General features: G+C 39.0%; 1 protein-coding gene across 1 annotated transcript in view; it reads right to left on the bottom strand.

Annotated features, from left to right (window-relative positions):
• Window positions 1-16137, bottom strand: part of BICD1 (BICD cargo adaptor 1) — a 251571-nt gene that overhangs the window by 150523 nt on the left and 84911 nt on the right. The window lies entirely within an intron of this gene.

Raw genomic sequence — 16137 nt, 5'->3', positions numbered from 1 at the left:
TGTTTACAGCAGCACTATTGACAATAACCAAAGTATGGAAAGAGCCCAAATGTCTACTGATGGATGAATGGATAAAGAACACGTGGTATATATATATACAATGGAGTATAACTCGGCAATCAAAAAGAATGAAATCTTGCCATTTGCAACTATGTGGACAGAGCTAGAGGGTAGTATGCTAAGCAAAATCAGTCAGTCAGAGAAAGACAAATGTCATATGACTTAACTCATAGGAGGATTTTAAGACACAGAACGGATGAACACAAGGGAAGGGAAGCAAAAATAATATAAAAACAGGGAGGGGGACAAAACATAAGAGACTCTTAAATGTAGAGAACAACAGAGGGTTGTTGGAGGGGTTGTGGGAGGGGAGGATGGGCTAAACGGGTAAGGGGCTTACGGAATCTACTCCTGAAATCATTGTTGCACCATGTGCTAACTAACATGGATGTAAATTATAAAAGACAAATAAATTACAGAAAGTAAAAAAATAAAAAATAAAAAATAAAGTTGTCATTCATAAAAAAAATCTAATGTATGCAAATTTAAAGAAAAAATAATATTCTAATGTCATTCTTAAATAACCATAATTATTTACTAATGAGATGTGTGTATCCACTGGGCACTGCACAACTTCTCAAACCTGGAATCAGATTGGACCCTGTCACCCTCATTTCCTGTTACACATTGATTTTCGCATGGCATCTGCTTTTTATTAGCAACCACTGAAAACCCAGCTTTGCAAAATATTGTGCTAAAAAGAAAAAGAAGAATGTAGCCCAATCTGATATTGAAACTGTGAACTGAACTATCTGGAGCTAGTAGCTCACACAGTGTCAACAGAGGCCAAGTATCACTGTGTTGCCCTCAAACAAATATATGTGAATATCCCTTGGTCCTCTGTGGGGCTGCCACAGTGCCCCTGGGCACCCTGGGCACACAGTTTGGTATCCACAGGTCTGGGGTAAGTCCTCGCCTAAGTATTTCTGACACACTCATTTTGAGATTTTAACGTAAGGAAGGGTTGAGGACCACGGGTCTGGGGTGCGGGCCAGGAGCTGAATGGCCAGGTTGCAGATCACACACAGCTCTGCTCTCCCCAGCAGGGCTGCAGGGGACTCCAATGCTGGACCAACTCACACTGCCACCAGCAGTGACCGAGAGTTCCTAATACCCCACATCCTTACTGTTTACTTTAAGACTTTAAAGTTTTTACCACCTTGGGGAGGGTAAAATAGTACCACCTAGTGGTTTAATTTGCATTTCCATGATTACAAATGAGATTATGCATTTTCATATTTTTATTAACCATTCACCTTTCCATTTCTGTGTAGTTTCTACTCAAGGCTTTTTTTTCATTTTTCAACAGAGTGTTTCCCCCCACCCCCGCCTTTACTAATTTGTCAGTTATATGCATGGCAAATATCTTCCCCCAGTATTTATGGTTTGTCTTTTCACACATTTTACAGTGTCTTTTCAGAACATAAGGTCTCATTTTCTAAAGGACAGGTTCCTGTTCCCTTACTATTTGTTACTAATAAGTATGGCAAATATTTTCTGGTTTGTTGCTCTCCCCGCCGCTCCAATCTTTTAGTGATGTCTTTTGATGAAGTAATGTCCTTAGTTTTAGGTCCAGTGACTAATCCCTTGCTCTCTGGCCAGGACTTTTGTGTCTCATTTAAGATCCTTCCCTTCTTCAAGGTCATAAGGCTATTCTGTGTTTTCTTCCAAAAGTTCAAAAGTTTTGCCTTTTACATTTAAGTCCCTTAATCTACATGAAATTGATTTTTGTGTGTGGAATGAAGTACAGATCTATTTTAATCATTTTCTATATAAATAACCAATATCCCTAGCACAATGTAATGAATTGCCCCTCCTTTCCTGCTGATATCAAGTGCCAAGTCCATCATAAATCATATTGACAGAAGTGTGCCTGTCTCTAGACTATCCCATAATGCGCCACAGATGTTAAGGTACTGAAGTGAGGGGCAGTTCCCCTGAGAAAGAAGGGGTAACTTGTATCATCTAAACCTTATTCATTGTTATTTAAGCTTTGAACTATCTGCATCAAACAGAATGTGAGTACTGATGGCAATCTATTAAATGAAAATGTCATACTTTGTAGGAAAGGAGCAAATCCATATTGATTTTGAAATTTAGCCAGTGAATATATAAAACCTTTATATAAGTAATACATGTAATTACTGAGGAAAATATAGATAAACCCAAAAAGTAGAAAAAGAAAAAAGTTACACCTTTCCTCTCCCACCCCCAAAACTTAGGGAAGTTCAGGACCTCCAAATCTTGCCCATTGTTCCCCACTGGGCCCCTTGAAGTCTTTAACACATGTTTTACTCATCAGGGTGTGGGCCTCAAGCTAAGATCTGGTCTTCTACCCTGGTGAACTTGGCTCAACCAAAAGGACTCCATCTGGCCAGGCTGGTGATCACCCATGCTTCCTCTTCCTTAGCTTTCCCTGGGTTCTAAGTGTTTTTTTTCTGTTGTTGGCAGGGTGATTTATGTCATAAGAAATCTTGGGGTCAAAAGGGTTAGGCAACCACTGTCCCTTAGTTGATGTATATAGTCAGTCTTATTTCTGATGGTTCACTTCAGCCTCCTTTGCCTGGGTTAAAAGCTAGTCTCTTATTACTATAGCTATCCACAGTCTCAAGCAAATTACAGAGACTTTAAGAATCAGCATAAGGAAAAACATACATGCTCAGCAATCAATCTCTTTTAAGACTGCTTGCTTAGCAGAATATGTCTGTCCAGGAGCAAAACTCAAATGCACACATTTTATGAGTATTACAACCAGAAAAAAAAACACCAACTCTTCAATCTTTAAATAGATTCTGTTTTCTGAACAAAATATGTATAAAATACAGGTAGAATTTTTTTCTGGATTTTATCCATTGAGCATCTTTGTCTATTAAGATGTAGATAAAAGGAACTTAACTTCTTAAGTCATCATAAGTTATATTCTGGGTCTCCAAGTAGAAAAATAATAAATTTTACATTCCTTTTCCCAACTAAAAATCAAACCAATATTCAGTAAAAAAACAATTTCTTTTTGCTAACTTTCCCTCCCTTCCCTTTTTCCCTTTCTGCCATCCTTTCTTCCTTCCAACATTCATTCAGAACCTGTGCATTTAGGTACCAAATTGCTGGAATATCAAGGCCTCGTTAAAACTTAGGAAAACTGGTGGTTTTATTTATATGCAGGTTTTGTATAAAAACAAGTCTAGTGCTTTGAAGGACAACTTGTAGAGCCATTGAGGTGATTCAGCTCAAGAAAGTGAACAGAAATCAGCTCAGGCAGAGTGACTACCACAATCGCCCTAGATAAGAGGGATCCCCCAGGAGATCATTCTAGTTCCAGAGTCAGAAAAGGAAAACCTTGTTTCATTCAGGAAAAAGATTATCTCACACTCTATTCTCAGAGAAGAAATACTGTAGGCTTTTTGGAAAGCCTAAAGAAGAAAGTAATGAGGAAATATTCCTGGTTTTGCAGCTATTAGCAAAAATAAAAAAGCAGTATTAACATGGAGTTATCAACGTGGCCTAGATTTTCTTAACACTCAGTTGTGACTGAGATATGAGACTACATTGAGTGACTTTTATTACGAATCAAATAAGAAAAGAAAAATGTTTCTTGGATATATTGTTTCTTTTCCTCTGTATGTGGACCCTCATGTTCTTATTGGTTAACAAAATATATGAACCAAATGTTTTGAGGGTGTCTTCTTGCCTTCATGTAAAGTAACCTGATCTTTTACTTGAATGTTTAAAAACCACCTCAGCCTAAAACATTACTTAAAATAAATAATGGTATTATTATTGACTATTTTGAATAGTAGGTTCAGTAATCTGCCAAAGTCACCAGCTGGACAACGGGACAGCCAGGATTAAAAGCCCAGTGGCCTGACTCCAGAGCCTGGGCATCAAGTACTCTGTACTATGCAGAGCAGAACTGCAACAGATCAGAAAATGAAAAACCTGATAAAAAGCATTACTAAGATAATACGAGACTTTTGTTCTGAACTTATAGGAAGTTAGGAAATACAAAAGTAATTTAGGCAAAGATTAGGCTAAAACAAAGTGAAACTGGGGTGCCTGCGTGGCTCAGTCAGTTGAGCATCAGACTCTGGGTCTCAGCTCAGGTCTTGATCTCAGGATTCTGAGTTCCATCCTCGTGTTGGGCTCCACGCTAGCATGAAGCCTACTTTAAAAAATAAAAATAGGGGCGCCTGGGTGGCTCAGTTGGTTAAGTGTCCGACTTCAGCTCATGATCTCGCAGTTCGTGAGTTCGAGCCCCCATGTTGGGCTCTGTGCTGACAGCTCAGAGTCTAGAGCCTGCTTCAGATTCTGTGTCTCCCTCTCTTTCTGCCCCTCCCCCACTCATACATACTCTCTCTCTCTCTCAAAAATAAACATTAAAAACAATTTTAATTAAAAACACAAATAAAAATAAAAATAAACCAAAGTGAAACTGTCATCCAGCTACCCCCACCCTAGTTTGCTGTTGTGGAAGGGACTGTGAGTTATCTGAACAATATCTACCCTCTCTCTCCTTCATAAGAAATGTTGATGTTATTTGGGGTATACTGCCCTAGCTTAAAGACTGCTTTTCCTAACTTCTTGACTTCTACAGGAGTTCAAGGAAATGTAAGCAGAAGCCAAGTAGATAGAAGCTAGGGAAGCTCCTTCAAAGGGGGCTGATTCAGTTGACAGATGTGCACTTTTGCCATTTCATTTTCTTCCAACTTGGAATACAGACATGATGGCTGGAGTGCTAAGAGCATCTTGTGACTATAAGCAGACTTTTGGCATGTAAGCCAGCACTAAGGAGAGCAGGAAGAAGGTGGGAAGAAGCCTGGGCTCTTTGTGACCACAGGATTGCCAAACTAGTGCTAAACTATTTAGTTTTGGGCCTCTTTTATGTTTAAGCCACTCCTACTTGAGTTTTCTGTAAAATGTAGCCAAATTGTAAGTGATATAGTCTCTTAGATATTTTTTTTTCATATTTTTAAATGTTTACTTATTTTGAGAAAGAGAGAAAGAGAGCACAAGCACAGGAGAGGGGCAGAGAGAGAGGTTGAAAGAGAGAATCCCAAGCAGCTCTGTGCTGTGAGGTCAGAGCCCAAAATGGGGCTCGATCTCATGAACTTAGGATCATGACCTGAGCCAAAATTAAGAGTTGGACACTTAACTGACTGAGCCCCCAGGTACCCCATATACTGTCTTATATAATTTTTTAACTTTTAATTATCCTCAATACTTTCCAAAAATTTACAAGAACTATTAATACATTCTATTCTAGCAGCACCGGGGTGGCTCAGTCAGTTAAACGTTCAACTTTGGCTCAGGTCATGATCTCACAGTTTTTAAGCACCACATCAGGTTCTCTGCTGCCAACACGGAGCCTGCTTCAGATCCTCTGTCCCCTTCCCTCTCTGCCTTCCCCGGCTTGCACTCTCTCTCTTTCAAAAATAAACATTAAAAAAACATTTAAAAATAAACAAATTTTATTCTAATTCACAATAACCTCCTTTCCGCCTCACATTTATTCTTCTCTGCAGTTCATTCCTACTAGTCTTATATTCATCTCTTTGTGAATTCATAGCATACTCTTAATAGAAAACAGTGGAACATCAGTAAAGGTGGAAATGAACAGTAAATGAAAAGTCAACAGCCGTGATATAAAAGGGGAAAAAAGATATTGAGAAAGTAAAGGTAAGAAATTTGTCTAGGATCACCAGTCCAGTAATTGATGAAACCAGAGCCCAGACCTAAAGGCTCCTTTATGATGTTGGTCTTAAAGGGAAACACTGATAGTGAACAGGCAAGAAGGAAGTGGAAAAAGCTTCCAGTTGAGAGTGACTGGTTTCACAAAAAGCCTTGAGGGAGAAGGAAGGAGGTAGATGGTACTTACTTACAGACCATCAGAAGCCATGAGAGTGAGGGGGCATTTTAAGAAAAACAGACCTTGGTGCAGTACTAAGCAGACCTGGTGCTAAGAACTAAAGGGAGGAGTAAAATCATGAAATAAGTAGGCTAGAGGTGCCTCTCAACCACCAGCATGGGGAAGATGAGGGTGGGGAAACAGACTAACAAGCAGGGTATTCAGACTGGCCTGTCAAAGCGCACAGGTGCAGGTTTTATTACCAAGTCATGCAACATTCACCCCTGACCCTGACCCTGGCTATGAAGAATGTTCAGGCTCCTCATTATTTTTTTTCAGTATTTTTAGAGCATTTATAACATACATGTTACTCCTATAATCATTCTCCTCTCAAAAATTTATCAAAATGTCTATAGAACTTTAAGGATATTTGGTCCTCTCCCCAAACTCATCATTATACATAAGGACTGGGAAAAAAATATATGATGCATGCTTATTACTCAGAGATTTGTGTTAGACAAGCAGTCATAGCCAGTTGATAAGGTGAAGGCTAGGAACAGCCATAATACCTAGGACTTGGAGATCTACAAATCCTAACCGTGTGCCGGGTGAAGATTCTTTCCTGTCTTACTTACGGCTACTCTGTACCTTTTCATCATAAAAGCGTCCCAACCAATGTGTAACAAGTTACCTGGAGACATCCAGACTTCAGAAGGCTAATTCTATTTCTTGAGGAATGTAGTCATAAACTTCAAAACTATACATACTAATTGGCTGTCAAGGAAGCTGTCTCCAGCCCTCTATATGTAACATCCATGGCAAAGTCCTTAAATTCCTTAGTCAGTAAGAAAACAAGACTTTTCGGTTTCTTCCATCGGGCCTGATTGTAATAATATGATAACCACAAGTAGATTCTTCTCTTCAAACCAAAACTAATATGAATTTTTCTCCCACAAGCCCAAACATTTCCACTCCAATTCCAATCTGCATCAGTGCCTTTAACTTTAAGGAGAAATGAGGGGCATCTGGCTGGCTTGGCCAGTGGAGGGTATGACTCTTAATCTCAGGGTTGTGGGTTTGAGCCCCACATTGGGTGTATTGATCTTACATTGGGTGTATTGATCTTAAAAATAAAATCTTAAAAAAAAACTTTAGGGAGAAATGAGAGGAATGGAATTTGAGATGCAGACATTAAAGATATAAGTAGGGGCGCCTGGGTGGCTCAGTTGGGTTAAGCATCCGACTTTGGCTCAGGTCATGATCTCACAGTCTGTGAGTTCAAGCCCCGCATTGGGCTCGGTGCTGACAGCTCACAGCCTGGAGCCTGCTTCAGAGTATGTATTTCCCCCTCTCTCTGCCCCTCCCCTGCTCATGCTCTATGTCTGTCTCTCGATAATAAATAGATGTTAAAAAAATATTTTTATTAAGATATAAGTAAAATCTCAGGAAGGAAAAGATGCTTTGTTTTTAATGACTGATGGCCTTTCCTGAGATAAGTAAGGGTGGCTGGAAAACTTCTAATGCCTAGTTATATGCAGTTGGCCTGCCAGATGTTATTTAACCATTAGCCCATCTCATGCTTCCCTCCAATTCACCTTATGCCACATCCCCAATTCAACATTATCCAGTATCCACAGGGCCAGGGTGGGGAGTAGGGGCAGAGGAGTTCAGGAAGGGAAAGAGAATGTAACAGGTAGCCAACCAGGATGAGGCTCAGGAAAGGTAAGGCTGTCTGCTTTGCACATTAATTTGGCCATTTCTTTCAACTGAAAACCAAGGTATCCTTTTTAGTACACACCAAATGATCCCACAACAAAATGGCTATGTCAGAACAACAAAATGTAATGTCACAGGCTCTTCTCAGGGTTATTCCTTCTTAAAGGCACATTCTAAGTTCCAACTCCATATCCTCAACAACCTGCTTTCAGATCCATGTTTCAATTTCCTAAGGTAAAACTATGACTCTAAGGACAAAACTTTTTCTACCACATTTCGTGAGGAAATGAAAAGTATAAATCTGAAAATACCTTGATTCAGTTTTGGTTAAAATTAAAGAGAGAACACATGAGTAATGAAGGTACTGAGTGAGAAATTTTGAGAAAAATAACTTTGATAGAAGTTATTTAAGAATTCGGAAATGATTGGGGTGCCTGGGTGGCTCAGTCAGTTAAGCATCCAACTTTGGCACAGGTCATGATATCACAGTTCATGCATTCGAGCCCCCCATCAGGCTCTGTGCTGACAGCTCAGAGCCTGGAGCCTGCTTCAGATTCTGTCCCTCCCTCACTCTCACTCTGTCTCTCTCTCTCAAAGATAAATAAAGATTAAAAAATTAAAAAAAAAAAGAATTCAGGAAGGATCAAAAATATGACAAGTTGAGAAGTAGTTTCATTTGGGAGTCTTAAGAGCACACTGAACAAAGAATACTCAAACAACAGGCACAAATTTCTGCTTTCAGTTTAAATTTGCACATGCTCTGCCTCTTGTCAAACTAATAAGTAGCTCTTAAATGTTGGGTAAGTAATGTCAGGGAACCTCTGTAGTATGTTATTTCAAACTATAAAGAGTTGGGGCACTTGGCTGACTTAGTAGAGCATGAGAATCTTGATCTCAGGGTTGTGAGTTCAAGCCCTACATTGGGCAAAGAGCTTACTTAACTAAAAAAAGATGCAAACTATAAGGGCTTTAACCTTGAACCTTAAAACTATGTTATGTTTGTTATAGAAAACTGAATTTCTTAGAATGTATTTTATAAACAAATTGTTGTTTACATAAAGATGTAAACTATGTTTGACAGAGAAAATTGATTTTGCTCACCTGCCTTGTTATAATTAACCCAATGTCTATGTTCTCACTATCCATGTTATATATAATTAACCTCAGCAATATACAAACTATGTAGAATCTCATGCTAGTCAAGAAAAATACCTAGACTCACATACTAAGATATTTTTCTCCCAATTAGATAGCATTTACAGCAGATTCACTTTCAAGACCCCAAAGCATAATGTCATTGTTCTCCATACTTGTCAAACTGTTTGCCCAGATGAACAGTATATCGTTCTATTAAGAGAGCTGTTTGCCCAGATGAGCAAAGTGTTTGTCCTGATAAATTGATTTGCAAGAATTTTCTAAAGCAAACAGTGAAGTTATTTATTAAATTACTGTCTAATCTTCCTGAGCAAGATAATTTCCTGGAGCAAAGAGTTAAGTCATGTTGACACGGGTGGGCTCAGTTCTAATATGCCCCATTCCATGTGTAAATAACAAATGGTTAGGGGCTCCAGGGTGGCTCAGTCCAACCTGGTTGAGAGTCCAACCTTGATTTTAGCTCAGGTCATAATCCCAGAGTCATGGAATCGAGCCCCACGTCAGGCTCCATGCTAAGCGTGGGACCTGCTTAAGATTCTCTCTCTGTCTCTGTCTCTCTGTTTCTGTTTCTCTCTCTCTGCCTTTTTCTCCCACTTGAGCATGCTTTCCCCCCTCTCTCTAATAGTAAATAAATAACAAATGGTTAAGGAGAAAAAACATGATTGAAATAGAGGGAAGTTCAACCATAGAATTTTGGAATTTGGTGAGGAGTCTAAGCTCATACGTTCACTGTAGAAGACATTGAGACCCAGAGAATTTAGATAACATACCTAAGTTCATATAGCAAGTTAGAGTGTGGACAACAGAATATAGATATTTGCTCTGAATCCAATACTATTTCCATTACATGACTCAGCTCCTGCTTTGAAATGGACCTTTAAACATAGAGAAATGTAGATCATTTTTCATGATAGCTGTAAATGGTTCCTGGGATCACAAGCATCTCTACAAATGTAATACAGAGATTCAGGCAAAGGCACAGCATTTGCAAAGTTATCAACTCAACACATCTTACATACTTCACAGTGAAAAATTTTTTAAACTTAAGACTGTGAAGTCTTACTCATTTTAAATTTATTTTATGTCAGTAAAGATTACACTTATACTTTGGCAAAAATGTCCATTTCACCATTTGTTCTTCTGCACTATATTTGGAACCTATTAACATGGGCCCTCATGTCAACTCGTACTAGTAAAGAACTCTGACTCGTGCTCCAATGTCAAAACTGTCCCCAATGAAACACTGTATAAAAATGTGATTAATTTTTGCTCTTCATTTTTATAAGTCTCAGTCATTCAGTAAGTGTCTAATTTAGACAACACATTGGTTTTATGCTTAATGGATGAAATAGTGGAAAGATTTATAATACATCAAAAAGCCAAAAAGCTTCCTACTGTTTAAAGCTCTGTGGTCCAATATGGGAGCCATTGGCCCCATGTGGACACTTACATTTACATTAATTACAATTAAATAAAATCTGGAGGTGCCTAGGTGGCTCAGTCAGTTAAGCATCCAATGTCTGATTTTGGCTCAGGTCATGATCTCAAGATTCATGGGATTGAGCCTCATGTCAGGCTCTGCACTGACAGCATGGAGCCTGCTGTCTCTCTCTACTACTCTTTCTGCCCCTCCCCGCACATGCTTGCACATACTTTCTCTCTCTAATAAACTTTAAAAAAATTAAATAAAATCTAAAATTCAATTCTTTAGTCACATATTCAGATTTCTACAGTAGAAATCTATGCAGGGGCACCTGGGTGGCTCAGTCGGTTAAGTGTCCGACTTCAGCTCAAGTCATGATCTCATGGTTTGTGAGCTCGAGCCCCACATCGGGCTCTGTGCTGATAGCTCAGAGCCTAGAGCCTGCTTCAGATTCTCTGTCTCCCTCTCTATGCACCTCCCCCACTCGTGCTCTGTCTCTCAAAAATAAATAAACATTTAAAAAAAAGAGGAGCGCCTGGGTGGCTCAGTCTTAAGTGTCCAACTTTGGCTCAGGTCATGATAGCATGGTTCTTGAGTTTGAGCCCCATGTCAGGCTCTGTGCTGACAGCTCAGAGCCTGGAGACTGCTTTGAATTCTGTCTTCCTCTCTCTCTGTCCCTCCCCCACTCACCTCTATCTCTCTCCTTCTCAAAATTATATACACATTTAAAAAAATGTTAATAAATAAAAAAGAAATCTATGCATACTTCCGGCAATTTTGGAAGTATGTCTTATTTGGCCACTCTATTACAGAATGTACATAATCCTAGTAAATGAGTATCATTAAATAAACCATAAAGCAAGGTTTTATTAGTCAGGATAGGGTAACACAGGAATAAGCAACCACGAAATCTTAGTGTCATAAGACAACAAAGATTCATTTGTTCTATCCCATAGTTCAAAGTAGATGTTTCTGGTCAGGTGGTTCTCTTGGCTACATCCCCTTGGAACTGTGATTTAGAGAAGTAGGCTCCCCTGAATTCACCTCAACAATAATGAGAGGAGGGGGGATTTTACTAGATGTTTGGGAGCTAGGTCTGGAAGTGCCACACAACACTTCTCTCCATAATACGCTGGCCATAAGTAGTCTTCTGGTCCCACATAGATGCAAAGGGGTTGAGACAGGCTATTTTCCTATAAATCCCAGAAGAAATGAAATGATGGGTTGAGTACAGATGGCTGCCTTTGCATGAAAAGTCAGTCAACATTCAGACCTCATCACACACACAGACGAATCTCAAGATTTTATAAGGAGATGGTATCGCTATTCAAAACTATTGGTGGCCCCACAAGGAAGGACTATACACCCCTGCCACACTGACGCCAGACTTGGCTGCATGACCTGTGGTGCGCCTCTGTGCACACCCCAGAGCGGCCACGTGACTTGGTTTGTAAAATGTGTGTGGCATGACATGTGCCACTTTCAAGCAGAAGCTTTAAGATCCACTGTAGGTTTTCACTGTGGGATTTTTCCCCCTCTGCTAAATGATAAGCAAAGTCTCAGAGAGGGGCTGCTCCCGTGGTTCATGTCTCAGAATGGCAATGACATGGAATAAGTCTTAGTTACCTATAACAGATGTAGAGCGTGAGGGACAAACCTCTGCAAGCCCCTGAAACTTTGAGGGTGGTTTGTTACCACAGCATAACTTAGCTTCAGTGACTACTAAAGTATCAAAACCATAGCACTGGATGCGGCTCTTTAGAAGCATTATAAATTACAGGGCACCTGGGTGGCTCAGTCGGTTAAGCGTCCCACTTCGGCTCAGGTCATGATCTCAGGTTTGTGAGTTTGAGCCCCACATCGGGCCCTGTGCTGACAACTTGGAGCCTGGAGCCTGGAGCCTGCTTTGGATTCTGTGTCTCCCTCTCTCTCTGACCCTCCTCTGCTCACACTCTCTCTCGCTCTCTCAAAAATAAATAAACATTAAAAAAAAAGCATTATAAATTAAGAATACCAATTCCTTGGTTTGTGATTAATAATAAAACATTCTTGTGACTAGCAGAGAATATGACAAAAGCAATAATTTAAATTAGGTATGACCTTTACTTTGGCCTTTTTTACTTGTCATATTCCTTCCCAGGTCCTGGGGAACGGACTCTACCAGTGGCTTCCCTGCCAGGTAGTGAAGGCTATGGAAGGGGCGAGGCGCCTGGGGGGTAGTTCTGCTCCTCTGTTCTCTGGCACTATTAGTTCAGGCACATGCAAAGATAAAAACACCTCCATCCGGACAGAGCTTAAATATAAAACCATGTTTGTAACAACTAACAAATAAACTTCGGGAATTCAACAAATCATATTGAAAAATACAAATTGGTTCTGCCAGAATTAGCTGATAGGAACAAAGCTGACATTCTAATATATAACTCTATCGATATAACTTAACTAACTTGACCTAACTGTTCTTTTAAACCATAAAACACATCTCATGAAGAAAATTTAGATTTCATAAACTGCACATAACAATGAAAATCAAGAAAGCAAAAGTTATAAAAATTGAACTTTCTAATTCATTTACCTGTTTTCCAAAGTTTCAGGTAAAAAGGAATCCTCTGCAAAAGGATTCCTGTTATCCTCCTTTTTTTTTCTGAAGTCTAAGTTCCTTTGATGCTATTTTAAGCAACTTCTCATTAGGTCCTCACCTAGGACGGAAAACAATCATCTGCCATATAACATTTTAGTCTTAGTCAATTACTGACTATTCAAGGCCATACAGTAGCAAGGAATCAGTATGCCAAGAAACCAAATCAATAAATGTTTTCTCCTTGCAAGGCACTGCATTAGATACCAACTCAACTTAAACACTTCACAGTTACTTAAAATGTCCTCTTTCTTCAACAGTCCTGATTATGATCATCAACACTGCTCTTTTTTTTTTAAAGATTTTAAGTTATCTCTACACCCAACATGGGGCTCAAACCCACAACCTCAAAATTGAGAGTCACATCCTCCACCAACTGAGCCAGCCAGGTGCCCCAAGATGCTAAACCATCATATCTCATCTTTCAGCATGTCATAATCCTTTCCTGTTTAAGTAAGCTCTACACCCAATGTGGGGCTTGAACTCACAACCCTGAGATCAAGAGTCACATGCTCTACCAACTGAGCCAGCCAGGCACCACCAATACTGCTCTTTTAAAACTAACAGCAAGATGGCTTAACAGCCTGTAAAATTATGAAAAAATAAGAAATTAACACACATTTTTCCAACCCATTGGATAAATAAAGCACTGTGAATGATATCACCAAATTTCACGATAAATCATAACACTTTTAACTCTCCGTCCTTTCCAACCCTTTTTCTCAAAACAACTTTTAAAACTCTTATGAATAGGAATACTACAAATCTCCTTATGTCAGTAAACATTTTCTATACACAGTGGCAGACAGTGTGAGAATGCAGAGAGCCTTGTCCTTGGAAATGAATCATCTACTCAAAACAGTAATTCATATATACGAAAAAATTAGGAAACTACAACAGACACGAGATATAATTGCCTGTACCACAGGAAGTCAAGTTTTTCTCCTTTCCATAAAATCAAAAAGATGCATGGAGATATTTACCACCACCTTTCTGAACTTGATTGACAATGAGCAGTTTTCTGTCCTATATTGGTATTCTTTAAGTTCTCCTTTATTTGGAATAGAATAAATTTAAGTAAATCTAACAAGCATACACTGGCAGTTTATCATTTGTAGCAGCTAATTAAAAACAGATGCAACATTAGTCTTAGTAAACAGAATACATCTTTGAGCAATTACCATCACAATTCTGTCAGAACCAGGGTCTTACAGTGCAGACAAATCAGCAGATATTTCCTCTGCAATCTGCTGTGCAGGAATTTCAAAGTTCTGCTATTGCTTTTACTAAATTGATGAAGTACATACAGACATAAAGAGAAAAATATAATTGCACTCAAATTACATAAGCCAGTATTTTGCTGTTAGAATGATAACAAGTAAATTCCAATTATAAACAGTAGTTACTGAAAAAAAAAAACTGAATTATGTTCCAAAATCCAGTGAGTGAAAAATTATGTTTTCTGATAGAATCATTAGTTTATGTGAACTTGAAATGGGCAAAAATATAATATTTCATAAGATAATACGTAAGTGCATAAGATAACCAACAAGCTGTCTTACTGCATTTATATGCACAAAATAAAAGGCTCCTGATAGTAACTTCTAAGGATTTCAAATATTAATCAGAGAAAAAAATCAAATCTAAAAATGATTTTCATTTTATAGCCAGAATTACTATACACCATGGCATTCAATATGACAAATTAGTAGAGTGGAACTTTTTTATAAACACGTATTTAGTTCTTTTATGTTTCTTTCCAAGTACAAAAATATACCTAAATTCATGACTTCATTGTAGAAGGTAATATTCCAACTTCTGGGTAAAGATAGATGGAAACATAGGTATTTTTAGTTCTCCCTGAAAATCCTTTAAACCTCCAGTAAAATTAAATATGTATCTATCTTTCCACCAGAGAATATGAGAGGAGGCAACTGTCACAAGCTGGAATACATGTGGATGAAGAGTGACTGGTTCCACAAACCTGAGAAAGCCAAGACTCCTTAGTCAATAACGTTATTTTAAGGATTAAATGAGATAATATAGGTCACAAAATAAAGCATACAATAAATGGGTAATCTTTATTTTCAACAGAATGTCTACAACGGGTGATCTTTTGGAAGGTGGCATAAAGTTTCAAATTGGCAAGCCAGGACTAAGAAAACAGAATGTTAGGAGGAAAATGTAACCTGCTGAGACCAGAGTTGTGAATTATTAAAGGGAAAGGTCTACAGGCATACCTCATTTTATTGCACTTTGATCTACTGCACATTGCAGATACTAGTTTTTCTTTTTCTACAAACTGAAGGTTTGTGTGTGTGTGTGTGTGTGTGTGTGTGTGTGTGTGTGTGTTTTAATGTTTTATTTATTTTTAAGACAGAGAGAGACAGAGCATGAGTGGGGATGGGGCAGAGAGATGGGGAGGGAGACACAGAATCTGAAGCAGGCTCCAGGTTCCAGGCTCCGAGCTGTCAGCACAGAGCCCGATGCGGGGTTCGAACTCATGTACCCGGAGATCATGACCTGAGCCGAAGTCGGACACTCAACCGACTGAGCCACCCGGGCGCCCCAGGTTTGTGTGTGAAACGAGTCTATCAGCGACATTTTCCCAAGAGCATTTGTTCACTTTGTGTCTCTGTGTCACATTTTGGTAATTCTGGCAAATTTTTTCATTATTATTATATTCTTTAAGGTGATCTATGATCAGTGATCTTTGATGGTATCTACTGTAATTGTTTTGGGGCACCACCAACCATACCCATTTAAGACAGTGAACTTAATCCATAAATGTTTTGTGTGTTCTGACTGCTCCACCAATCTGGTGTTCCCCGGTCTTTCTCCCTCTCCTCCAGGCTTCCCTATTCCCCCAAGACACAACAATATTAAAGTTAGGACCAGTTAATAACCCTACAATGGGCTGTTAAGTGTTCAAGTGAAAGGAAGTGTCACACATCTCACTTTAAATTAAAAGCTAGAAATGATTAAGCTCAGTGAGGAAGGTATGTTAAAAGCTGAGATAGGCCAAAAGCCAGGTCTTTTGCATCAAACAGTTAGCCAAGTTGTGAAGGCAAAGGAAAAGTTCTTGAGGCTACTCCCACGAACACCTGTGAACACTCGAATGATAACACAGAGAGATTACTGCTGATATGGAGAAACTTTGAGTGGTCTGGATAGATGATAAAACCAGCCACAAGATTCTCTTAAGCCAGAGCCTAATTCAAAGTAGGCCCTGTTTCTACTCAAGTCCATGAAGGCTGGGAGAGGCGAGGAAGCTACAGAAAAAAAGTGTGAAGCTAGCAGAGG

The sequence above is a fragment of the Prionailurus viverrinus genome, chromosome B4 (assembly GCF_022837055.1).
Source record: "Prionailurus viverrinus isolate Anna chromosome B4, UM_Priviv_1.0, whole genome shotgun sequence".
NCBI lineage: Eukaryota > Metazoa > Chordata > Mammalia > Carnivora > Felidae > Prionailurus > Prionailurus viverrinus.
This window is presented reverse-complemented; position numbering and strand designations above follow the sequence as displayed.